This window comes from Pagrus pagrus (genome assembly GCF_965226575.1).
Source record: "Pagrus pagrus genome assembly, chromosome: 12".
Lineage (NCBI taxonomy): Eukaryota > Metazoa > Chordata > Actinopteri > Spariformes > Sparidae > Pagrus > Pagrus pagrus.
In genome coordinates this window covers 10,663,594-10,689,214 of record NC_140196.1, presented here as the reverse complement: position 1 = coordinate 10,689,214, position 25,621 = coordinate 10,663,594, and the positions used below count along the sequence as shown (strand labels likewise).

Below are 25,621 nucleotides of genomic sequence, written 5' to 3'. Positions count from 1 at the left end.
ACAAATACACGCCCGGACTTTAAATTAAAGAAAACAATCTCAATCACAATGTTGCTCAGTAAAACTTAATTACACATTTTCCTCAAATCAGCCCTTATTTTTATTGTATACTACTTCATGAGCAACAGCTTGCCGATTCTTTGATTCTCTCAAATGAAACATCCACACTCTGCTGCAAAAGATGGATATCTAGAAGGAATATTATATAACAGGAACTGCACTGCGAGGGACCTGCATTCAATTCGAGATAAAGCTTTAATTCCTTTGTGCTGCACACACACATACCGCAAGTCTGACACAGTAAAATACAGATTGTGTGGAGAACTTTATCCACTGCTTTCATTTCCCAAAAAATCTGAATAAATTAGAGATTTATTTTAAAATCCTATCATGGCATCAATGCAAGAGCATCATGCAAGTATTATATCGAATTTGAATTATTATTTTTTTTAACATTTCGAAGTATTTTAAGTATCCATTCACTGCACTAATCGAAAAAGAAAAAAATAAGAAATCTATTTCACCGTTCCCAAGGATTAGTCGTGAATAAGAGCTTCAACAATCTTTTCACTGCTTCCTTAGATTTCCATCCACGTCCCAATCAGAGCAGTGGGCATCATCAGCGCTGATTCAAGGATAATTGTTCCATATAGTCATCTCTGACTACTGGTTATACAGACCAGTGGTTTAATATCTAATCAATCTGAATGAATTATGAGCTCCTGTCAGCTCTATTACAAATACAGACTTGACCATTACATTTTTAATTAACCCCGAGTACAACATATTGGAGAGCTGTCCCAGATGTCACCATGTATAACACTGGGTAATAGAATGAAATGGCTTCACATATTTCACATAGTGAATCTGAAATCATACTGGAACGTGAATGTCTTTGGCCAGACGAGAGCAGAGTTTGTACTACTTATCAAGTGATTAAGGCAATCTCTTTATTCGACTCTAGTTTCCATGGCGACGTGGCTTGATTTGACGAGCACAATGTGTGTATCTGTGTGCGCACACGAGAATATGTTTATGTGTGTGCTCTTTAATTTGCACAAAAGTCTAAAGCAGGAAAGAGATACAGCTGAAAGTAAACCCCAAAAGATTTTTCTTTGTGGAAAAGGCACATCCTCTATGCTGGCAAGCAGAAGCATATAAAGAACAAATCAAAACCCTTTTGATGTTAAAGGCAGCATGTCGACTCTAAAGGCCGAGAGTTTGTTCGACTATTTATGAAAAACACTTTAATTGATTGAAACTAAACAAAATCTGAATCAGTCAAACGATGTAAATGGCCCGAGGCGATATATAGTGTCTGGAAAGCCAGATGTGATTTTAAGTGATAGAGATTTTCAACGCTACACAAACAAAAAACAACTCGGAAAGCTGCGGGGAAGGGAGTTTTACCAGAGGCAAGTCTTGTTTGATGAATAATGCAGTCGCCTATGATCAACAAAATTGCAGAAATTCTTACAGTACATGTTTGCACATGTTTCTCACTCTTGCTGTTGATATGCAAGTCCAAAGTGTGTGTGAAATGTTGTCCACCATTTTCGCTCACGGGGAAACAAAATAGTTGGAGCAACATCAGTCCAGCACAAGACCATTACAGCCTACAGCATCCAAAATTAAAATAGAGAATCAACACCTCTGGGACAGTGTTAACAAACAGGGATTAATGTCAGTTTCAAGGAGGAAACATTCATTATGAAGCTGCTGTTTTCAACTGTATTTTATGAGGTTTAATGAGGAAAAGGTGACATTAGTATTGGTTTCGCAAAATGTGTTTGCCATATGTTTCCATCCATGTCTGTTTGTTGGTTTGTCAGCAGGATTACACTGAGCATACTGGACATATTTCTGCAAAACTTGGATTGAGGATGAGCGTCAGCCCAGAAAAGACCCCATGAACTTTTGGTGCAGATCCAGATAAAGGGACGTATTCAGGAATTGTTTTTACTTTCTTTAAAGGTGCAGTATGTAAGAATTAGTCCACCTGTTGAATTCATACTCATAACCAATAGGGGGCTGCATATGATCAGAGTTACTGGTAATTGCTGCTAACTGTAGCTGCCATTAGCTAGTTAACTCAGTTAACAGTGCAGCTAGCAAAGGATCTTTGGACTAGTACAGGCTGGGGCTAGCTGGTCAGCATGTTAACTTCAGTCGACATCTATGCAACAAAATAAAAATTCTGTTGATATTTGTGGTTAATTTTTTAATGTTTTCATCTGAAACTTTTACATATAGCACCTTTAATATGGCAAGACATTTTCAGACATTTTTATTAATTTCTCCAGGAATAATGCAGGGATCTTAATGAAAATCAGGCGTATTTAGATGGCTGGTAATTATGAGTTAGTACAATTTGATGCAGATCCAAATACAAATCTAGACATATTAGCTTTAAAATGTTTAATTTGGACCAGGCTTGATTGAATAAATGGGACTGTTGAACCTTGGCGGAGGTATGCAGTCCACTGAGTAGCATTCTAGTTTGTTTAGTTTATCAGAAACAGTCAGGTGATGTCTTTGTCGTCAATGAACACACCTAAAAGTAAAGCATGTTTTCTTACTGGATATACACAGCAATGAAGACTCTCTCTCCCTCTCTCAAACAAATATACTGTATATGTGCACAGATGCATGGCTAAAAGACTGCGAGAAAGAGGGTTTGGGGACTGCCTGAGGAGCTACTAAATTCGCCTGATCCTAATTGCACTGTCCTGCTGGGGAGAAAATGTACATCATTATAGCTATTAGTTATAATCACAGCCGATTAAGGCCAGAGCTAGCATGCACACAGGCCAGCCCATATCAACTAATATGGGCTCATGCACTGGAGCCGGTTATTCAACCATCGTGACCATGTGACGAACAGAAGTTCCTTGGCCACATTCATCCGGTGATGTGACCGCCTGTTATGATTTCTCTGCTCCCATGTGGGATTGCATTGTGCAGAAATGGTATTGTTTCGTGGGACAAAGTGATTTATGACGAGGGATGATTGGTAGATGGCTGCCACGTGTCACAGGTTAATGACCATGTATGATGGATAGTGACAAAGCTGGGTCGAATTTCCGGAGCTTAGAGTTCCTTTGAAGTGAGAGGCTTTGGGGCCTTAACTTCTGTCCATACTGATGGATACAACTTTAAAATATATTTTTCTTTATCGCGGTCAGGTGTTATCTGCAAAAATCACATGCCGGCCTTAGTTGCCACAAAAGAGCCTGGACTAATCCTCTCAGCACATCCCTCCTCCCCTGTACATCTATTACACTCTTCTCTCAGGGTATACACACTGCAGCAACAGAGCTGTACAGGTCATCTGCAGTTCAGTCTGCAATTAACTCCTTGCAATTAATTGCTGATTTCAGAGGAAAAAACTGTTCTGAAAAATAAGGCACGCTGTGGAATTTGGAGGGCTATGGTTTGATTGGCTTTCATGGTAGCTTAGGCTGAAACGCATCATGCATAATGGCTAACACTGTGCATTAGTATGCCATTAGGTCTCCTTTTGCATATGGGGATGAGTATGCATTTGGCAGGAATATGTAATCAAATACGCCCTGTATGCTTGAATTACTGTGGAATAAGGGGGCTCTTATTGTGTTATTCGTCCAGGTTGCCCATTAGTTATCCTTGACTTTCATACAAATTAATTTAGCCTCCGGCACCCAGAGGAAGCCATAGCTATTCAGTATGCATTGCCTGCCGCATTACCGCTGTACAGTTTGTGTACAAGCACAGGTCAAAAGTGTAGGTCAATTACAACCTCTGGTGTCAAAGTGTCATAAGCCCTCGGTGAACCTGGGTTTGATCTCTAGAGGCATGGGGGAGGGCGGGAAAAAGGGGAGCTGGCTGACACAGCCGGGGCCCTGATCCGAAAAAGAGAATTAGGCTTCTTTGTCTATGGGTTGGAAAAGACTTTGAGAAAGAGCCATCTCTTTACAATTAGCTCAAGGTCTGGTTCTTTTTTTTCTTGCCAGAAGAAGAAAGGACACTGTTGATTAATTTAGACAGAAAAGAGTTTGTGGCCTATGAACCATTTTAGAAATGACATGGAAGAAACTAATCACAGAAAATCCAGCAGCCTGAAAGACAAGAGAATAGAGATGACAGGCTAATTAGTTTGGCTCCAGCCTGGTTCAGGATAGAAAAGTACTGATGCTGTGCTGTGAACCGGGGTGTAATGATGAGAGAGCTGGAGTGTGTGGCCCTGAGACCCAGAAGTTTCGGAAGGCGTGGGAGGAAAGGCAGCCCTGCTCTCCCCCATGACTTGACAATGTTTGTTTCACCATCTGATATTTGACATAATGAGCAGAAGTATGTGTGCGTGTGTTCGTTTGTGCTCGTGCGCAGGGTAGTAATTTCTAGTGAGCACAGATTGGGAAGGTGGTAATAAATGGGAAAAAGAAACTGAGCGCTCCGTCTGCTGCTCGGCACTACAACTTCCCCTGTCAACAATCCCTAATCACTGGAGACAGGCCCTATTAAAAGGACACAGACTGAGATGTCCAGCCCTCACCGGAGCCCCCTCTGAGTGCAAATCATTACTCTCCGTGTGTTAAATAAAGAGATAGCTGCCCCCCCTCTCCCTCTTGTCAGCACAGGTCATTAGCCAGTGTAAATATGTTATGCTGTGACATTTAGGCCGAGGGACTGGGAGTAATGTAAAAACAAATTTAAACTTGGGTAATTAGGGAAAAAGAGGATTGTAGGAAAATTAGATGAAAATGATCAAATAAATTCATGTTTTCCTGTTCAATAGAGAGAGGAGAAACAAACTTAATTTAAAACTAACCTTCAGGACTCTAATATATTTGTGTTAAGGATCCGGGATGTATTAACAAATTCACAGAGGGTCAAATGGGATTTTGTGACATACATTGCTATGATTTAATCATAATAACTAGTGGACATTCATTAAGAGAAAAGAGGTTGCTAATCATACACTGGTTCAGACACTTCTAGCCACTGGTGGACTCGTCTTCCCCTGGTGCCCCAATGTTAAAAAAGTGCTGTCTTGGACGCTACTATGGTGGATAAAACATGATTAAGTGCCCTCTAGGATGCCTTTCCACTGAACAAAATGTGGTGAAGTGCCCTCTCTTCACTATAAATATATCACAACTTTCTGCGCGCTGGTGCCCCATCGCATATAGTTCATGCCCTTCTTTATTTTTTTCGGCCTTGCCCGTCAAACTTCCTGAGTCCGCCACTACTTCCGACAACTTTCACTCTGCGCTGCTCATTTTAATATTTTAGTGAATAAAATGGTGAGGCCACTTTTTAAAAAAGTATAAATATTTAACTGACTACAGGATCGCTGAGGTTGTCTTGACGTGAAGTACAAGTGACAGCTGACTGCCTCAATCATCATGTCACAGTTAAAAAGCGTGGATCTCAACCCATTTACACAGAATAATGTACTAATGACTTTCAGTGTTATGGGAAGAAGTGGAAATATAGCTTTAATATTTCCAGAGCACATCATGCACTTGCGTTATTTTAGGTCCGAGAAAATACTGTGTTTTATTACGGACATATCGCACTGTTTTTAAAATTTGCAGAACGTAGAGTGGGAGACAGCAGGAGACCGAGCCAGATAAAAATGAAAGGAAAAATATGTTATGATTGCTTTCCCAAAGTTCTAGTTAAACTGGGATTTAAAGATGTAGTAATCAGTCATTCAGGCTGTATCACACATACCCCTGACTGCTTCACAGCATACTGCCGATGGCATGTAATTGTGTTAAAAGGGAGGCTGAAAGCGGAATGGAAATGACATTTCTCTAGAGTCTGTCATTTAATAATCAAGAAATCAAGAAAAAATTTTCCCAGTGACACATAGTAAAGTATTATACAAGGCAACAACTCCCTCGTTAAAGGTGTTATATGTAAGGATTGGGCACTGGTTGAACTTAAACTCCAGACAAATTGATTGCAGCATATCATCAGAAAATTGGGGAGTCCACCCCTACCGTGAGCAACAAGGAAAGGCGTAGTCCCTAGCTACCCAACGTTAGCATTAACAGCTTTTTTATTATCAGTCTAGAAGAAATGCAGTGAGATCAACATCAAACTTCATCCCTTTTTCACACGCTGAGAGCTGTCTCCAGCTGTGGGAGGCAACACCAATGTTAACTCTTGCTTTTCTTCCATGTCTATCACATCTTTTCTTTGCTGCTAAAAGTGGTTTCGTGCCAGGAGTGACTGGTGGTGGTGGTGGTGATAATGATCTTGGCTTGCCAAGAGCTTCAGCCATCATTGCATTTACTGTAACATTCACTAACTACCGTATCTTTAAAATGGTCCAACCAGGGGCAGTAACTTCAACATGACTAACAAGAGGTCAGTCATTCTTCATCCTCTAATGCTGGCCCAGAATTGACCCCATTAACTTTTGGTGCAGATCCATATAAAGGGATGTATCCAGGATATTTTTGTCATTTTCTTGCAGGACTGTAGGATTGTTTTTCAACATCTCGATGAAAAAATCTGCTGTATTTATGTCAGGTACAAAAGGGGACTGTGGGGCCTTGTTGGAGATATGCACTTTACTTAGTTTCTGCTGTAATGTTAATATGGGGGTCTATGGGGACTGACTCGCTCTTAGACCCAGCCTCAAGTCGCCATCCAAACACCTGCATATTTTGGCACTTCTGCAATGGCCTCTTCTTTTAGCCCCTGAGCTAGCCACTTGATCGGACTCAGGGGAGACTGGACACTACAGTGACTCACTATCGTCTCTTGAGGTACAAAATGGTATTGCAAGATAGGACGGGCTGGGCTAGCTGATTAGCATGCTAGTAGATTTCTCTGCAACTCAATACAAAGACGTCATTGACATAACGTAACACTGTTATTTCTCCACATCCTGTTGATTAATTCCATTCATTTTTGATTTTTTTGAAACAGACATTCTCACATTTGGTTCGTTTAACGGTGAAACACACTACTGTGGAAAAGATATAATTAATGTCAGTCAGAAGTATTACTGTCCATGTAGACATCATCACTGTTAAACAAGTTATCATTTGTGAACTGCAGCTCCAGTAAGATTTGCACTTTGTACGCCCACACAGACAGTCTCTAACAGCACTCATAAGCTAATGCATAAAAATATTAAAAGAAAACGGAAATATAAAAATATATATTTGAGTGACTGAATCACCGAAGAATCAAGATGGGGTTTGTGTCGGTCGATACCAGATGGAGTCTCCTCTCTCGGTCAAGTCTTCCATTTAATCTAGAGAGCTTTTACTTCAGGTTAATGTGTGCTGTTGAATGTGAGAGCTTATTGGGTTGTGTGTAAGTGGATTTGGCTGCGACGATGACCAAAGCTCAGCACCAGAGACCTCTCAGACAACACATTTGGGCCCCTGAGAAAGCCAGCTCCAACCGCCTGTCAACTTAAAAGCCATTAAAACAAACAGCACGGTGAGAGATGCAGGGAGAATATTGACTTGTACTCTACCCGGGGGATTGCAGAGCAGGAGGAAATAAAGGAATGTCAAAGAAATCTGTAGAGGGGAGACACAGGTTGTTTCCAGCACCTGAAATACTTTGGTGGCTTGTAAGACAAGACTTCTGGAGAAAAATAGTAATGATACAATAGTTTCCCCTTGGAGAGCAACCTGGAAACGCCATGGTCATTACAGCTTGTGGTAACGGAAACTCTTGTGCATTGTAGGCCAGAGGATTTTGTCTATTTCATTACTGAGACACTTTACCGTCCCACACCATATCTGCTCTTGTCCCATGCTCCATCCATCATATCCTTTAATGTTAGCTTTGCAGGATAAGCAATTTAGAAGGACAAAAAGGGCAGCCTGTGTTAATTCTGCGAAGCTCCAAACTTTTAATTAGGACAAGCCACGAAACAACAACATTAACAATGGAATACAAAACAATAAAAGGGTAATTATCGTGAAGCCATACTCTGGCGGCCAAGAACACCATAAAACTAATTACCAATGTCTGACAGCAGATGGTTTGGGGGTGGCAAGTAAAACCGGGAAGGTATATGAACATCAGAGGGTGTGCGTGAAAAAGGGAAGAGTTGCTGATTCCTAACAGAGGCGTATTTATAGTTCTCCTGAGTCTTTATTGCAACAATGCGTTTAGAGTGACAGAAAATCAGAATGATTGACAGTTTCTCTTTAGAAGTCAATTAAGGCACCGGGCTGGCAGGATGTACAGCCAGTGCTCACAGGAAGCACTATGCTACGATTCTGGACAGGAGCAAAATAACAAGCTGCTTTTTCACGGACCTAATATTCCACTAATAATCGGAATAATAGCAACAAGAGTTTGTGGAATATTAAATAATCCATCTTTGCTCACAACATCTGAGCCTTTCTAAACCTCAGATACGCATAAATTATAGTTAAGGAACTTTTACATAAATACATGGATATAAAATAACCTTGCATGGCAGCCTCTGCTATCAGTGTGTGAATGTGTATGTGAATGGGTGAATGTGACAAGTGTTGTAAAGTGCTTTAAGCAGTCAATAAACTGGGAAAGTGCTATAGAAATGCAGGTCTATTTATTGTTCATATTATGAGTATCTGCAATGAGAAACAGGTAATTAGCAGGTTATCGGCTGAAAAATATCCCGACAAAAGAGTTCGCTTTATTTGGCGTCCATGTAAACAGTTGGAATCTCTGCACATTTGTAATTATTTTCAGATGCTGTGAAAAGTGTGTACATTGTTGCCGACAGGACCTGACAGCAGAAGTTCAACTTGAGGTAAAAAGTTGAGGAAAGGTCATTTAATCTGTCAATTAGAGAGCAGAACAAGCAAACATGGCCTAGTCAAAGCAAACACCCCGGGAGTGATTTCCAGCTGACATTAAAAAGTTTGTACACCGTGTCAAACTATTAAGCCTTATCCTGGTGACCCATGCAGCTCAAACACTTGTCTAATGGAGAAACATATTTGTGTATGTCAGCGCAGACTAATAGCACACTGGCAGGTCGGCAACCATTTTCACAAAGCCGGTGTTTCATTTAGTTTAATGCTGTTGAGACTATATCCATCCTGCTTTTAAACATCTGTGTACGCTCCATATATGGCGATGCGTGGGCTGTCTGTAGATTGGAAGAGGGCACTACTTATTGAATTTCAGGACTGATCACTCAGACCCATTTAAAAGGCTGAACCCGGAACATGTTGAGGACACCACTTTATATTCCTGAAAGCATCATGGCTGCATTCCAAAAGCACAGGAATAAATGCAATTAACAATTATGGTCTGCCCTGCTTGACATCTCATTATTTGAGCTTTCCTGATGTCCTTCGCCTTTCCTGCCTGCATCTTTCTCTCCGCAGCGGAAACATTTTAGCCAGTCAAAACACACAATAACAGCTCAGGGGTGGGGGGGTGGGGAGACGGACAGACAGGAGTCTAAAGGAATGCTTGTGTTTAAGTACATTTTTGGCCTGGGCTTCAAAACCGGGGGTTGAAAGAACTTCCAGCAAACAAGTGGATTAGAAAATCCATTTGTGAGCCCTGACACTGTGCTGCCTGCTGATATTCTGACATAAAAAGAGTAGGTGGGTATGTGGTATGCACACATCAAACATGCCTGTCTGCGGCAAGCCATTAGACCCAGGTGAAGTGGCTGATGGATGATATCTCCGACTGCCTCGAATCGTTCACGTCCAGCTTAGTCCTGAGCGTGACTGGATGAGGTCTCGTAGAACTTCTCAAAGTCACAGAGTGAGCTGACAGCCTCCGCTAGCTCACCGCTGAGCACGCTGACCGCAAAACATATCTTCCTGCTGAAATTCTCGCTTTACATAATGATGCGCTTGAATTTTACATATCAAACAACATCCAGGAGGCAAACATGGATTCAAGCAGTATAGCATCAACATCTGAAGACGTGTCTTTGCTTTTATGCGTCTTATTCACGTCTCTTCTCATTTAACAGTAAAAATATGATCCAATAAGACAAACAAAAAAACAAAAACAGTGCAGAACCGTCGACTGTCGGAGGGCTGAGCTATCTGCAGGCGAAGAAAAACCTTGTCACTCTCAGTGATCTCGCCTTAAAACCAGGCCAACATCCCTCTCGGTCGACGGCCATGTGCATCAAAGAAAGATTATGCATGACTGATGAAACGCTTGCAAAATGATTCTAAGCACACTACACTGAGTGGACAGAAAGCAGCCGTTCTGACATGTTCATACAGAAGGCGCTTCAGCACTCCAGACAAGATCACTCTTTGATTTGAGGGCAGCTCCACTTAAAAACTAAAATATTCAGTCTGTGTTGGACAAATGTGCACCTTGAGTGTGAGAAAGGAGTGGGCATTCAAAAAAGGCCACAATACATGGTGTACACGATGATTAAAGAATGATGAAAGGAATGAGAAGTTGCTCATAGCACAGCATGGTGGATGACAGTGTTCGCCAAGAGTTGAGTTTCAAAAAAATAATAACCAGTGGCAGCAACTGAACAGCGACATTACTAAGTCTTTTTCATTGTCAGAAGTCTATATTTTCACCGAGTACGTATCAAGTTCCAGCCACCATGCATCAATCTTTGGCTTTATAGTTTTGCTTTACTTTAACTACTTATTTATTTATAATATGCTCCGTTTTCTCATTAAATCTCAGTGCAATTTTATTTATACTGTAATGTAAGTGTAATGCAAGTGTACTACCTATACAACTACTAAAGTTGGGTAAACAAGACTAACAAGAAATATATGTTTTCTCTAACACAGAACCTTTCAGCAATTCACCAGTGGATATAGTCAATGTTATTTCACTGTGGTACCATGCTGTAAAAATATTTTCTTGCAATACTTCCACTTTTCCCCCCATTCTGCTGTACCATATCAGTGTTTACAGCTTGTCTCGATGTAAGACGTGTGGGCTCAGATAAGTAGGGAGAGGAGTATTTTTCTCTCACTGCTACAGAAATCCCTGCAAAGGGAGAAAAAGAAGCTACACTTAGGGATGGATCAATACTGGCTCCGACCGTAGTAAAATGGATGACACGTCTGACCCGCTGAACTTGTTGGAACAAAAAGTCATCAGACCATTATCGTCAGAGCATTCGAGCAAGATGACCACAACGGCGGAGAGGACAAGGACAGACCTTCAAAAGTGGCTTGTTGAGGACACAGAATCCACTCCATACTAAAATAAGAGCTCCGACCTCTTAATATCAATTTATATTGTAATATGCTTCCAAACATAATGCATATTATTGAATTAGAAAGCAAATGCATTGGAAAGGTGAGACCAATATCACTCACGTCAGAGGAGAATCAAATTTTAAAAGTTCAACTCCACAGTGAATAGTTATGTTAGACGGCTGTGTGTTAGTAGAACTTTCTTTCTGCCGTATTAGACTAATGTATTGCATTGCTGTCGGTCGAATAACTGTCCGTTAATTGATTTGATGGAGTCTGTTCATGTACCTTCTATTAAACATCCTCATTGTATTGATCAGGTGAAAATGTACAATTGCCTTGCTCCTCTATAAGACAGGAATCACTCAGGGGAATCTGTCCTATAATTAAGAACCTGCCCAAAACCATTAAACTGCTCAGTAGCTCAAGCCTCTTTAGTTTGGAGTGCACAGCCTCCAATAGTCCATTACTTTGATCTACAGGTCACAGAGGAACAAAACTCAATACGCAGGCTTAGATGGTGTTATGAGCTATATCAAGTTCAGGTGGTGTCGGTTGGAAATCCCTGACTTTTCTACAGTATATCAGCTGTAATTTCTCAATGCGATGGAGAAAGGAGATAAAAATAGCTTAAGACTGTCACAGTGCATCAATTCAGTAATACAGCTGAGCGGCTCGATGGTGACAGAATAAATGAATAGGAAGACCCAACTCCAAACAGCTCCATCTAAATCCCCATAAAAAGATAACTGCATTTCACCACATTTGAATTTCACTGAGGTATTTGCAGATGGCGTGCCATGCTTCAAACGATAAAACAAGCCCGGACATACTGACAGAGCTCGCCATGCCGAAGGAAAAAAATTACAGCACCAACTTTGACCATGACTGTACAATGCAGAGACGGGATGTACAGTACAAAAGTGAAAAGGAAAAAAAAACCACACACAAACTGCTACAACGACCAGATTACATTTCATTATGTGTTAGTTTAACTGTCAATTAAGCATAAGTCAGAGGGGAAAGCACTTCATTTTGATGCCATATTAAGCTTTTCAGGCAAGATTATAAAACTGCTTTCTACGGTTTACATGACCTCTCTTCATTGACTATTGACTCAAAAGGTCTTTCATGTTTCAGCAAGGACCTTGGAAATATCTGTCCTAATTTGGAATATGTGGTGTGAATGTCTTCACATCCTGACAAAACACCGCCATTGACAGATCTGCTTCTCCTTTCAATCACACATTCTCACATTTTAACCTTAGCACGCTATGTCAAGGCACTGGGGCCGGAGGAGTGTGTTGCTGTACAAAGTGGGAACATCGAAAAGCCTGTATTACAGTCATGGCACACTGGTGATAATGTCTAAGCTTATGGCGTCTAACCTGCATCTACTTATACTTGTGTTACCAGCCAAGTCTCCCCTTTAAAGGGCAACTCCACCAATTTTATACATTAAAGTGTGTTTACAGGTCTTAGGGAGTACTACTTAATTTGTGAGAGAAAGTAGTATAAAGCCTTTTGTGGCTCCAGAAGAAGCTGCATGTAATCTGATAAATGTCACTCAGTGGTTAAGCTGCATTGTGGATAATGTAGGCGCCGCAGTTCACTGGTCTAGCATTGGACTGTGACACTGTTGGACTCAATATGGAGAGTTTAAAAACAAATTATCAAAATCGATACACCAGAACCAGAGACATCACCCTTTTAATACCGTTTTTATTCCACTTATTCTTCTTCCTTTTCAACAATCACCCACAATGCAAGTTAGCCACTGAGTAACATCACTGGAGGCAATTTATCAGATTACATGCAGCCTCCTCTGCAGCCGCAAAAGGCTTTATACAACTTTTTTCAGATATTCAGTCGTACCCCCAAGACCTGAAAACACAATTAGACGTGTAAAATTGGTGGAGTTACCGTTTAAGTAAGGTGGCCTGGTAACCTGTGTGTGTGTGTGTGTGTGTGTGTGTGTGTGTGTGTGTGTGTGTGTGTGTGTGCGTGTGTGGCAGAGTCTAGTGGATTTGTTGTGGGAAGTAAGAGAAGTACCAGAATGTCGCAGCAGTCAAAGAAAAGTGCATGCTATTATTACTTTCCTCGGCCATGAAGTGTGTAGATAAGCTCAGGTTTGCTGCATAATAGTTACTGAAAGGCTGTGTGTTGTGTTTGCTGCCAGTTGCTGTTTACACAATGGTGCTACGGTGTCGTCCTGCATTCTACACAGCAGAGTTCGTCCGAACTGTGGAAAGCTAGTTACCAGCTATACGGGCTAGGCTGATGCAAATCACAACGGTGTAAAACCAGAGGTCTCTCAGCTGAGGTCCTGGAAAGGTTCCATCATGTTAATCAGTAGATCAGACGACTGATCGGCGTGGAATGTTTTGTTTTCTTTTGTGATTTTCTTTTGTTTTATTTTGCAAACTGCTACCAGGAGAATCACTGGAGCCTTCCCTGCACCTGCAGGTTATTATGGGGACAACTACCCGAAACAGCCCAAACTCAGTTGGAGCATGCAGTTTCCTCACAGGAGGACGTCAGCAAACATTACCTACATTTTTGTCCCCCCCACTGTGCCATTGTGTCAGGTTATAGCATTTATCATGCTTATTCACCTACTTCTTAAGAAGGGCCAGATTTGAAAAAAAGTGAAGTGCCAAGAGGCCAGACTTTCATTTCCTATGTCTGACCTGTACATCTGGAAATTGAAATGTGTTAAGACAATGCACCTTTTTATTTTTTCTCCACTTTTTTTTTTTAAATTGAAAAAGAAACCTCATGTATACAAAAGAACAGGGGAAAAAACAATGCACCTTTTAAATCTAAGAAGTAGGTTAGCAGTGTTACATTTAACACATCTAAGTTCCCTCTGTTTAAACAGCCTGCGTTAAATCTTCAATGTAATCAGAGTATTTCTGTGCTTAACAACTCACATAACTAATGAATGGGCTAATTAGCCTACTTATAAAATGATCAAAAGGCTGGATCGAGGTTGTTAAAGGGCACCTTTCGGCCCAAGGGCTGCAGATTGAAAAGGTCACACATAAATGTTCAAATGTCTCTTTGTATGCAGTTGTAGTGAGTGATATGTGCTCTACAGTATCATTTCCTCTTAGTAAATGTTGTGTGTTCATAGCTGCTAGGGAGTAAAAATATATATTTATGTTGACACGTTACTTCCTTTTTTTTGATGTACTAAATCCGTCATGGGTTCCACTTCCAATTTGCTTACAAATGGAACTGGAGCCTCAGCAGTGTGGCCATGAAGTGTTTCTTGCCAGACATTGTGTATTACCTTCCAATCAGCAGAATTCGTTTGACCCATGGTAACACATCTGAGGTGCTACACAGTTAGGTTCAAACACTACCAAAGGAAACTCCATCTCCACCTGTCTCTGACTTACTTACGTTTTATTATCCTTTTTAATTCTTTGGTGTATAATTCTGCTAGTTTGTAGGGGTGTACTCACAAGTGTCATCATTATATAGATACTTGGGACAATGATATCAAATTTGCCACGATACGATTTTTAATTTCATACAATTTAGGGGCCTATGATCGATATTAGACAATATCACATGTCCATTTAACACAAACTAGGAGTCAGAATACAATTACAGCATGTGTACATCTCTCTATTTATTGTCAGGAATACTCACATTTAGACAGAAGTACTTTTTTAGCCAACAGCAACACACTGTCCGCCTGATCTAATGTCGTAAATCCAGCAGACGACAAAGGGAAAAAAGAACTGCAGCAGCAAAGTTGACACATGGTAACAGCTATTAAACATTAGCATACTGTTTCATACTGTTAAAATGTTCAGGCAGCAATTGCAGGTGGATGGAAATGACACACAAACGTGCCATGGGAATCTTGAAATAAATGCCTATTTTAAAGATGATAATATGGATTGATGTTTGCACTTTACATAAATTATTTTGGATTATTTTGCAGACTTAAACACCTTCTGGTGTCCAGGAGATTGTGAAATGATAGCAGTAATAACCAGAAAAGCACTCAAAGACTGCACACACGTTCAAGGCCGCACAATTCTTCGCAAAATGTATCACAAAATGCCTTTGAAATTTGTTAATACACTTTTTAGATATAGTGCTTACAAACTAACAAAGAAATGGGACTGAAAACATCACAACCTTGGTGGAGGGTAATAGAAAAACACAAGAAAAAGATATTGCCAGAATGCAGAGTCTCTGCAGCTCCACAAAGTGACAAACTTTGACACAGAGTGCCAGGGGCCTATAAGTAATGATTGAGTGGTATAATTTGGGCTAATGCTATTTCAAGGGGGAATCTTGCACAGTCTTATATGAATCTTTGAGTACTGTGTTTTACACTCAATGTGCCATCTGAACACTTGATTTTGGTACTTTTTCAGCAAATTCACCAGTGAAATTGCTCTAGATTTTAACCAAACATTCAAAAATACAGGGTTCAAAACCAGTTATTTGTGTTTTTGGATACCACCAAGAATCATGTAATGGTTTTTTTCAACCGTTGAGCTCTTGCTCTCATTTGACGAACAAGGTGGCGCTCACAGATGTCCTTCGAAACGATGTTTTATCTTCCCAAAAGAAAACCAGTGCAACGGATCTATCCAACAACAAACTTTGTGGTACTGACTAACTCGAGTTACGTCCCTGTCTCTGCTCCAACCCAAACCCAAAATGAAATGAGTACACACATATATATGCAAATTAGGTAAATGACATTAAAATAAAAAAAAAACTTTCTTACCTTCTTTCTTTCTGTTCAGGCTTGCAGCCACGTTGGGGGGACAGGCGGCATGTGTGTCAATGTAACCAGCACAAAATCGGACATGTCTGACATGGCCTGTCATGCTGAAAACCTTCTGATTCCAGTCTCTGGCCGATCGATCGGTGCATCTCTACTAAATATACGAAATTGACACATTTAGAGTAATAACATATGATTCAGTCATAAAACTACCAGAGAGTTGTGACAACTTTAACATCTTTTAATCCTGTAGACTGTCTTCAAACAGCATTACAGCTGGCTGAGATATCTACATGCAACGTGTGTACTGAGGCTAGTTTAATGTGTTCAGAAATTGGTTTTCTACTTTTCCCACAGTTGGGATAAGCTTATGTGATTTGTCTCTGTAATTACCACCTTAATTCTGCAGCAGCGGTCTGAAAAACCTCCTTGGCCTCCCTGTACAGCAGTACCATTATAATATCTGATTTCAGTTGCTTTAAAACGCAGGTACAGTAAGTGGTAAATGATGCAACGTTAGTCTCCCTACAGAGAGGAACACCCTGACTATAGCAATGAATCTGCAAAAACCCCTGTGAGCTAATTATGTTATATTTCAGGGTAAATTCATCTAAATCAATCAGCAAAAAACAATTGCAGCCAAAGCACCTTCTCCGCTCCAGTGTCCAATTCTTTCCCTGGGTAAAAAAGGCAAAATGCCTCCCAGTGTTTTAGTGTTATCACGACTTTTTGCAGACAAATAAAAGGAATCCAGAGTAATCCGCCTTTATCCCCCCGTCTTCTCAATGTTTAATACCTACAAAACGCTGCACCACCTTATTGATGAGACAGAAAACTGCTCGATGGTTTTTCGAGGAAGTGGGGAACCTTTATTTCCTTGAAATGCACGTCTTGATTGAACGTGTCTTCTTTTAGGAAATTTAATCATATCATCTATTAGGCGAGTAGATTTCCCCTGTCAGGTGAACAACAATATCCTTTTCATGATAGCTCCCTCTAGATCCCAACTGTCATTGCATGTGACAACCGCGGCGGTATCCACATTTTAGTCTGAGAGTGTCGTTTTTTGTAACACATTAATCAGCGCTGTTCTGTGACAGTTTGACACCAAAAGATGCTTTTTTTCCTTGTATCAAAAACTCCTTTGCTACAATCAGCCTCTTGTTTTTGTTGCCCATAACAGAACGGCTTTGATGATAATCATGCTCAACTAAATTTAGTCATCAAAATGCTTTGCTGCTCCTTTGAATAAGCCGCATATACCCATTAACTGGACTAAGCAGCTGAGGTGCACAGTACAGTATATCTCCTGTATCCAAGGGCGGCCGGTCCATTCATTTTAAATCTCATCCATTCTAAGTACTGTGACATTTTATTAACCCCAGTGAAAACTGCATTTTAAACATTATCTTAGCTCAGAGAAATGAGAGGTCAGACTCCACGGCGCGGCATAAAAAGTACAGCCAGGGATCAAAAGCAAAAGTCTAGTGATTTCTTAATTAGCTTCTTCTGGCTGTTATGTTGTCTTTTGAGGGTAATGAGGATAATGTTCGGTGTGAGAAACACAAGTAAGGCATTTTCATATAATCCTGAAATGGAAAATCCTTCAAAACACCACTGCTTTCCTTGCTGTATCAGCTGCCTTGCTGTTTACAAGTATAGCATGTTTAATGTTCATCATTACTGCCATGAAAATAGCGAGATCCCAACATATTTGACACATTTTTTACATGTTTCTCATCTGTTTCTATCCCTCCAAGGTTTCAAGTTGGTTTTCTCTTTATTTGAGTCCAACTATGATGCTGTATTGCCTGTGAAAGGACTGATGTTAGGTGTCATGTAAAATACACATTAATGGATGGATATTCAATGTATTCAGGGCCGCTTAAACTAAACTATTAACTGTCAGAACAACAGAAATGGAGCCCCAGCACATCACAGGAAAACAAACGGCCAGCCGACGCATCTGTGTCATATCACTTTAATGAGTCAAAACCATGGACAGCGACAATGCTGGCAAAACATGCCATAGCGAGCAGAGGCGCGTATAGAAACAGCAAAGCAGCAACATAATGTCAGAAGGAAAAACAAAACTTTACTCACCATTAGCATAACTGAAGGATGCGGGGGTCGGTGTTTCAGTCTGTTCTAGTACACTCGCCGGTAAAAGTCTCTTTCCTAAGCCAGGGAAACCTGTATTTAGCTTGCTATTTTTGAGCCTCTTATTTACCTCTGTGTGAGCAGCGAGTGTAAACTGAGTTTCTTCACTTCTTCTTGTAGTTGTAAATTGTCCCTCAGCTGCTGGAGTCACTGCAACAGGTGCGCATGGTGTCTGTTTTGAGCGGACGCTAATTCATGCTAGTTAGCTAGCTACTGTTTTGGTGTGTATGAGGTGGTCACATTAATTATCATCCCAGGGGACACAGTCCCAACATGTTGAAGTTCCGCTCCGTCATTATACCCCTCAAAATAAATCAACTTCATAATCATTTATGCATTAGAGGTACGCAGTAAGTAATTCTATTGTTTTAGCTGATGCTTGGATTACAATTTTCATTTTGAAAGTGTGTTCACTTTTTTACCTGTGTCCGTTTGTTTGTTTGTTTGTTTGGTTGTTGGTTGGTTGGTTGGTTGGTTGGATGATTTGCTGGCTGGTTGGCTGGTAGGTTATCTAACTGGCTGGTTGGTTTGCTGGCTGGCTGACTAGTTGGCTCACTGGCTAGCTGGCTGGCTGGTTGGTTGGTTGGCTGGCTGACTGGGTGGTTGGTTGGTTTGCTGGCTGGCTGGTAGGTAAGCTATGTGGCTGAAAGGCTGTTTGGTTGGTTGGTTGGTTGGTTGATGGTTGGTTGGTTGGCTGGTAGGCTGGCTGACTAGTTGGCTCACTGGCTAGCTGGCTGGCTGGTTGGCTGGTTGGTTGGTTTGCTGGCTGGCTGGTAGGTTAGCTATGTGGCTGAAAGGCTGTTTGGTTGGTTGGTTGGTTGGTGGTTGGTTGGTTGGCTGGTAGGCTGGCTGACTAGTTGGCTCACTGGCTAGCTGGCTGGTTGGTTGGTTGGCTGGCTGGTTGGTTGGTTTGCTGGCTGGCTGGTAGGTACGCTATGTGGCTGAAAGGCTGGTTGGTGGGTTGGTTGGTTGGTTGGTTGGTTTGTCAGCAGGATTACACTAAAACTACTGAACAGATTTACACTAAACTTGGCTGGAGGACGGGTCTTGGCCTAGATTAGACTCCATTAGCACTTTCATTATAATTTCAACACAGGGTGATTTTCCACATTATCTCAGGGAAAATGAATGGATCACGATGAAAAAAACTCAGCCAAATTTCGGCGCCTGGTATCTATGAGTAAGTACAATGGCCTTAATTATGGTTGAGCAGTTAAGGATGGTTTAAAATTTAGAGTGATACAAGGCTATCGGGTTTCATATTGGATTAGGCTTGATTGAATTCAAGTGGACTGGGCCTTGATGGAGGTGTGCGCTAGTTTAAACATCTGTTAGTTGTCACTAGCTGTTGGAGTATGAGGTATCCAAATAAACTGTCACTTTTTGTTGCATTAATCCAACATTTAAAGATAAGAAGACTCTTTGCCTCTGAAGAGTGTATTCTGGGTTGTATTACTGTACTTTGACTGCTTATTTATCTCTTTTGCACTCCCTTACTGTCATCACACTGAGCTAAAACACATGTGAATGTTAGCAGGGCTAGTGCCAGGTCAGGGAGGACATGTCACTGCTCGGTCCAAGGCGCTTTCAGTAAAGGCCAAGGCCTGCAGGGATATCTCTGGGTGAAACTGAAGTACTGCCAGCACTGCAGTTAAATCTCACAGTCACTGAAGTAGTTTCCAGCGAAACTGAAAACTCAAAGTCGAGCCGGTTAGGTCAACTATTTATTTAGCCTATCTGATCGAGATTACCTCAGACCTTTTTGTTTTATTACATACTCCTAAAATGTCCACCACAGGGTGATGTGAGACTGTTATTGACATTTGGAGATTGTGAGTCATAATGAATAGTAAATACACGTTGCCAAGCAATGTGCATACAGTATCTCTATTTATATGCTTTTATCTAACTTCTACTCCTTTGCAGTGCAAGTGGTCATTTCAACTTTCTCACTTACAGTAGTGGAAGAAGTATTCAGATGTTTGTAAATGCTGTATCGTAGGCAACTGGACTTGTTCCAGTTCCTTGAAGACATTTCAGAACTTCAAGGAACTGAAACAAGTCCAGTTACAGCACGTAGAATCACCATGACCTGGATGACTGAGAACCTTCATCAACATTCAGATCTTTCATTTCAGTAAAAGTACTAATAATGCACTGTGAAAATGCTCCATGAACAAGTCAAAGTCCTGCTTTCAGAAGATATCTCTGCAACACAATACTTAGATGTTTTTAAGACAATGTCAACATTGTTGTTTCTTCACATTCTGTTGGTATATTATTATATACATTGTTTAACATTTTAAACAAAAATGACTAAATATTGCATCTTTAAAGGATGGAAAATGATCTGCCACTGAGATGTTGCGGAGTAGAAGTATACATTTGTACAAATTGGAAATACTGAAGTAAAGTACAAGTACGTCAAATTGGTACATTTTGGTTTTTTCAACAAAACTGAGTCTGAATTTGCACATTAACATGAAGCAAATATATACAAAGATTAGAAAAAAACATTTAATTCACACAACATTGATGGCAGAGCAAGCTACCCATATCATACATTAAATCCCCTCGGGCACCTATCTGTAATGGTGAAATAGTCAACCAGCTACATATTATTGAACATTTGGGCCATTATCAGCATTATTATCCCAGAGTGTACGGACATTTTTGTGAGCCACATTAGATCGTTGCAACTCTGATAAACCCTCCACCTCACTACACGTTATTGTGGGCCCAGTTTAATATGCAGAATTTTGTGTAATATATGTAAAAAGGGGTCCTGCTCCGTCTCTCTATCAGCTGAGGGGTCTTTGGCCTGATTTGAACAAAGCTGAATGGAAAATGATGCTGTGTTATTGCACTGTTGAATTGTCTGATTTCCAATAGGCCTCTAAATTCTGAGTCCTCACTATTTTGATTATTTTCCAACTAGGAAATAAACCCTGGGACGTTTTCAGTGAAACTGCAGCAGTCCTTCTTCTGGCAGCTCTTTAGGCTATAACACCTAACTTCTCTATTTGTGGCATGTTTTATAGAAGAAAGCTTGCAGAACAAATGTGAGTTTTTACAGGGCACAGGTTAAGCACTCTGATTCAAGAAGAAACATTTGTCTGATTTCTCAGCTATAAACTGCTATATTGAAGGCTACACACATGTGCCAGGCACATTTTCATCAATTAAATAGCAAATCAAGCAAGTGGCTTGTACGCATTTCAATTATTCTGTTATGTCTCCATCCGATGACCACATATAATTGCAAAAAATATGGAGAGGTGCTATAATAGAGGCCCATGAACAAATTAGGGGTATTTACTGGAAGAAATGGTGTTAGCTACAACAATAATATGCAAATTTGCCAGGTAATTTGTTATTGTGGCCGCATTAGAGAAAATCCATTTAACAGAGCGGCAGGGAAGAGCAAAACAAAAACAAAAAAAACAACGACAGACCGCTGCATGCTCCAACTGGACAATCATCAGCAGATCAGCATGGTGCTGACAGCATCTCAGCCATAGTCCTGCTAACAAGGATGCATTAATTTGCTGGGGAACCTTGTTATTCCTGCTGCAACCCTGAAAAACATTCATTTCACAAGATAAGAGGAAGACTTGGGCGTGCATGGGTCGATTCCAGAGATGCTGACAATCAATACCGCTGACAACTAATTTTTCAATTTGCCTCATATGTCCTGTCACCCTGTGTGCCGATGTGTGGATGTAGTCACTACAGAAGATTTATTTTTTGGATGAAATGCTGCCAAATTGAGATTAGAAGCAATAATTGGGCACAGATCTATGCATTTCAACGGAAGGCATTGAGAGGAAGGCGTTGAACTAACATCAAATATCATTTAATAATCAAGAATATGCTGCTGGAATCGGCCTTTACAGCAATTACAGATGTTAATATCACTGCATATTCATTAACAGCCTGTTCAACCCAGCTGGTTTAACAAGCAGCTTCTTTTAATTCTGGCAAAAGGAAGCTCTCCTCATTGGGAAACAACTTCTGCACTGAAGCTCAACATCAATAGATCAACACAAATGATTTTTGATATAATTGAGGAGCTCCGTGCCAATACACAGACAGCAAGTTGTTTCCACTCTGTTGGCAGGATTAATGGTAATCATAAACATGAGTATGGTCCATGAAGGACACTGGTAGGAGAAGCCTGTTTAACATGTCAGTATTCACATAAGAAATCTAATTAACTATTATAAGATAACACGTTTTCTCCCTACTTTGCATGCAGAGAGGTGTCACATTGTCCTTTCGAATTGTAAAGTGGGAATGCAAATTAAATTAACATCATAATATCACAAGGGCAATTTCCAGCATCCTATTCATAGCATGTGGTATTTTTACTCAATGGCGGAGCAGCACAGAATGAGATGCCTGATGTGTTTGAGAAGCGGACAAGACACATTAATATAAGGAGGTTTTCGCCGTTCGATTTTTGCAAAATCTTCAGCTGCATTTTTGGCATATTTTTCCCCAGCGAAGGTTGGGAAGGACAGAAAAGATGTCCAGTTTTTCAGTTCAGAGCCTTGGCAGTAGCCAGATGACGATGATGATGATGATGATTGGAAGCCACAAAGTTGCTTCTCTGCCCGCGTGACTAAGAGGCATCAAACTCATCAGTAAGTCATAATAATAATTAAAAAAGAGAAACAGGCATCAAAATGTTTTCAGGGGATTAAACATCAGAAATAACATGCCTTTGCAATCAATCATTTTAATCCTATGAGTAATAATACAGGTTGTAACAAGAGCAGCACTTTAATGGAATATAATTGAAGAGCATAAAAGCAGCTAAAAATAGATTTAATTAACTGTAGTTAATTAAATTCAGATGGTAAATTGCAGCATAACAGCCAACATTTTTTTAAAAATATGAGTAAAGGACAACAACACTGAGGGCTCCTTCATGAAAAACACAGAAGAAGAAGCGAACAGATTTTTCAAAAAGTACAAATGTTACAAGGACATTTTCGTTTGAGTTTCTTGCAAGGTCCACATGGGGGGGGGGATACATATGAAAGGACTGCCTTTAGTTAGTTTCCTCAATTCAGAAATGGCTCAAAGAACAGCTAAAAATAAAATGCAGGTAATGGTAAGTGGTGAATCTCTGCTGGGTTCCTCCTCTATTCTACCACCCTATTTTTTTATTCCAACACGATGCCCTGGGGAGACTGAATGTTGCCTCGTTCCAAGTTTGTACGGTGGATGGGGACGTTTGATACGCACAGGAGCTTTCAGCTTTTAACTGATTGTTTCTGTGTGACAAAAAGGGGCTCCGAGTTGGTTTGAAAATATGTCTTCAAAAGCATATGGCACAAAGATTTACAAAAAAAACAACAAAAAACCCTAAAAACTAAAAATGGCACTGGTGAAGTGCTAAATCATGTGGTTCAGAGTGAGCAGTGTGAAAGCCAGAAACTCTGAAAAATCGTTTGGCTACAGCAGCTCTTCCTCTCAGTGCTTGAGTGGCGTACAGTAAGCTTGTCAGGAGTGAACGGTCTCATGTGCTGACTGCCTCTCTCCACCTCACTGCCACCTTGTTTGGCCTGGTCCGCCAATCTCCAGCGAGCTAATGCAAGATGACACTTTGTCACCAGAATCCTAAACTCTAGCCACAATGCAATTTGTCATCGCATTCAGGAGCCCGTGACATTCATAAGAGCTCCTCTGTCAGTATCAATTTCAGTCTTATTTTAAGGGGGTCTGAGCCCTGGCACTCTCACTAACAGATGCTCAAACAGTGTCCCCAAGGTTCATTTCCTTTGAGTAGGCCAAGAGTACCCACAGCCCTGACTAACAGCTGGTTATATCGGTAATATAATATCTACATTTCCTGCACCAACGGGTTTGAGGTCTGGTTTAGGCACAGTTTCGGAAAACATCAATTATTCGGCTTACCTGGTTTTGTTGCCACTAACACAGATAGAAAAAATGGCCTGACATCTCATCATAATTATCCTGTTTAGTTGCTGCTAGCACAGCTGGCAAATGTCCTGAAGTCTCAATATAAATATCTGGTTATGTTGCCACTAGTACGACTGGAAGATTTCCGGACGTCCCCTTTCAAATATTAGTTTCTGTTGCCACTAACACAGCTTGAAATGTCCTGACTTCTCATCATACATATCCAGTTTTGTTGCCACTAACACAGCTTGAAAATGTCCTTACATCTCGTCATAAATATCTGGTTTTGTTGCCACTAGGAAGATTTCCTGACGTCTTGTTATAAATATAATTTTTTTGTTGGCACGAACACAGCTTCAAAATGTCCTGACATCTCGTCATAATTATTCGGTTATGTTGCCACTCACACGTCCGGAAAATGTGCAAACATCTCGTCATAAGTGTCTAATTTTGTTGACACTAAAACCGTCTTGAAAATGTCACCACATCTCGTCATATATATCTGTTTGCGTTGCCACTCACACGTTTGGAAAATGTCTTGATATCTTGTAAAAAAACGTCCTGTGGTTTTCGATTTCCAAACACTGTCTCTGGCATGGCAGCTGTCTGTCACGCCATCAACGTCCTCTCCACCTCCCAGCATGAAGAATAGCTTATGTACACGGGATGTGACCGTGATATGACAGGTATTGTAGAAATGTCGATGTATGTCACGTACAAATTCAAACGTATCCGTGGTTTGCAGAAACATAAAATGCATTTTATTTAGTCATTTTGAAACAAACAAACGAACAGAGCAAAAAACCCTCTTTTGTTTCTTTTGCACCTTTTGTCCAGAGTGGTGCTTAAGGGATTAGAATAATTCATATACATCATCACATGCAATTATAATTGTACATTGATTCCCTCTGTGTTACCTCAGTACTGACAGCTGACCTGTGAAACTGAAACTTTGTAAAAGCAACCTCCAATCAAGGTAACGTCTGTCTAATTTGGCCCTAAAGGCAGAAATGAAATACAGGCGTAATGATGCGTTTACGAGAGTTAATTTGTGACCCTCAAGGAAACAAAGTAAATTAGGCACCAGGGCATTAACATTTCAGCTCTTGACCCAGCCTCCATTATGCTAACATTTACATTACCATTCTCTGCACAGTGTGAGAAATGTGAAGAAGGTTTTAATTGAAGGTTGATGTAACCTTTTCATGTGTAAGGTTGGACAATCAGTCTTAATGCAGAGGGTGCAATGCTCGGTTAACCTACTCAGGTTACATCACATCTAATATATCTACCGTTTGCAATCTGCCTGCATTAGAAAAGCAAAGCACTGAAGTGAACATGGAACCTAATTAAAAGTTGACTGTCAAAAGGTCAGCAATCTGTCTTGCTGCAAACTGGACCTCGCAAAATTAACCCTGTCAAGTTGGATTAGGGAAAAAATACTTGTGGCAAATACAGACACAAATATAACGCAACTCTAATGAAATCGATGTGACTTTAAAAGGTGAAGCCGTAACCCTCTGTAAGTTACTGCTTCCCACAGCGAGGCCTGGCAGAGTGATTAATTTTTTTTTTCTATTTTTAGATCAGTTTCCTGTGTATTTATTTC

General features: G+C 40.5%; 1 long non-coding RNA gene across 2 annotated transcripts in view; it reads right to left on the bottom strand.

The window, feature by feature from the left end:
* LOC311266921 overlaps positions 1-18,270 on the bottom strand; it is a 64,346-nt gene extending 46,076 nt beyond the window's left edge. For both annotated transcript variants that reach the window (XR_014623777.1, XR_014623778.1), the window contains exons 1-2: positions 18,025-18,270; positions 15,922-16,075 (exon numbers count right to left, since the gene is read on the bottom strand). This is a non-coding gene — a long non-coding RNA (uncharacterized lncRNA). The remainder of the gene's footprint in view (positions 1-15,921; positions 16,076-18,024) is intronic.
* Between the last annotated feature and the right edge of the window lie 7,351 nt (positions 18,271-25,621).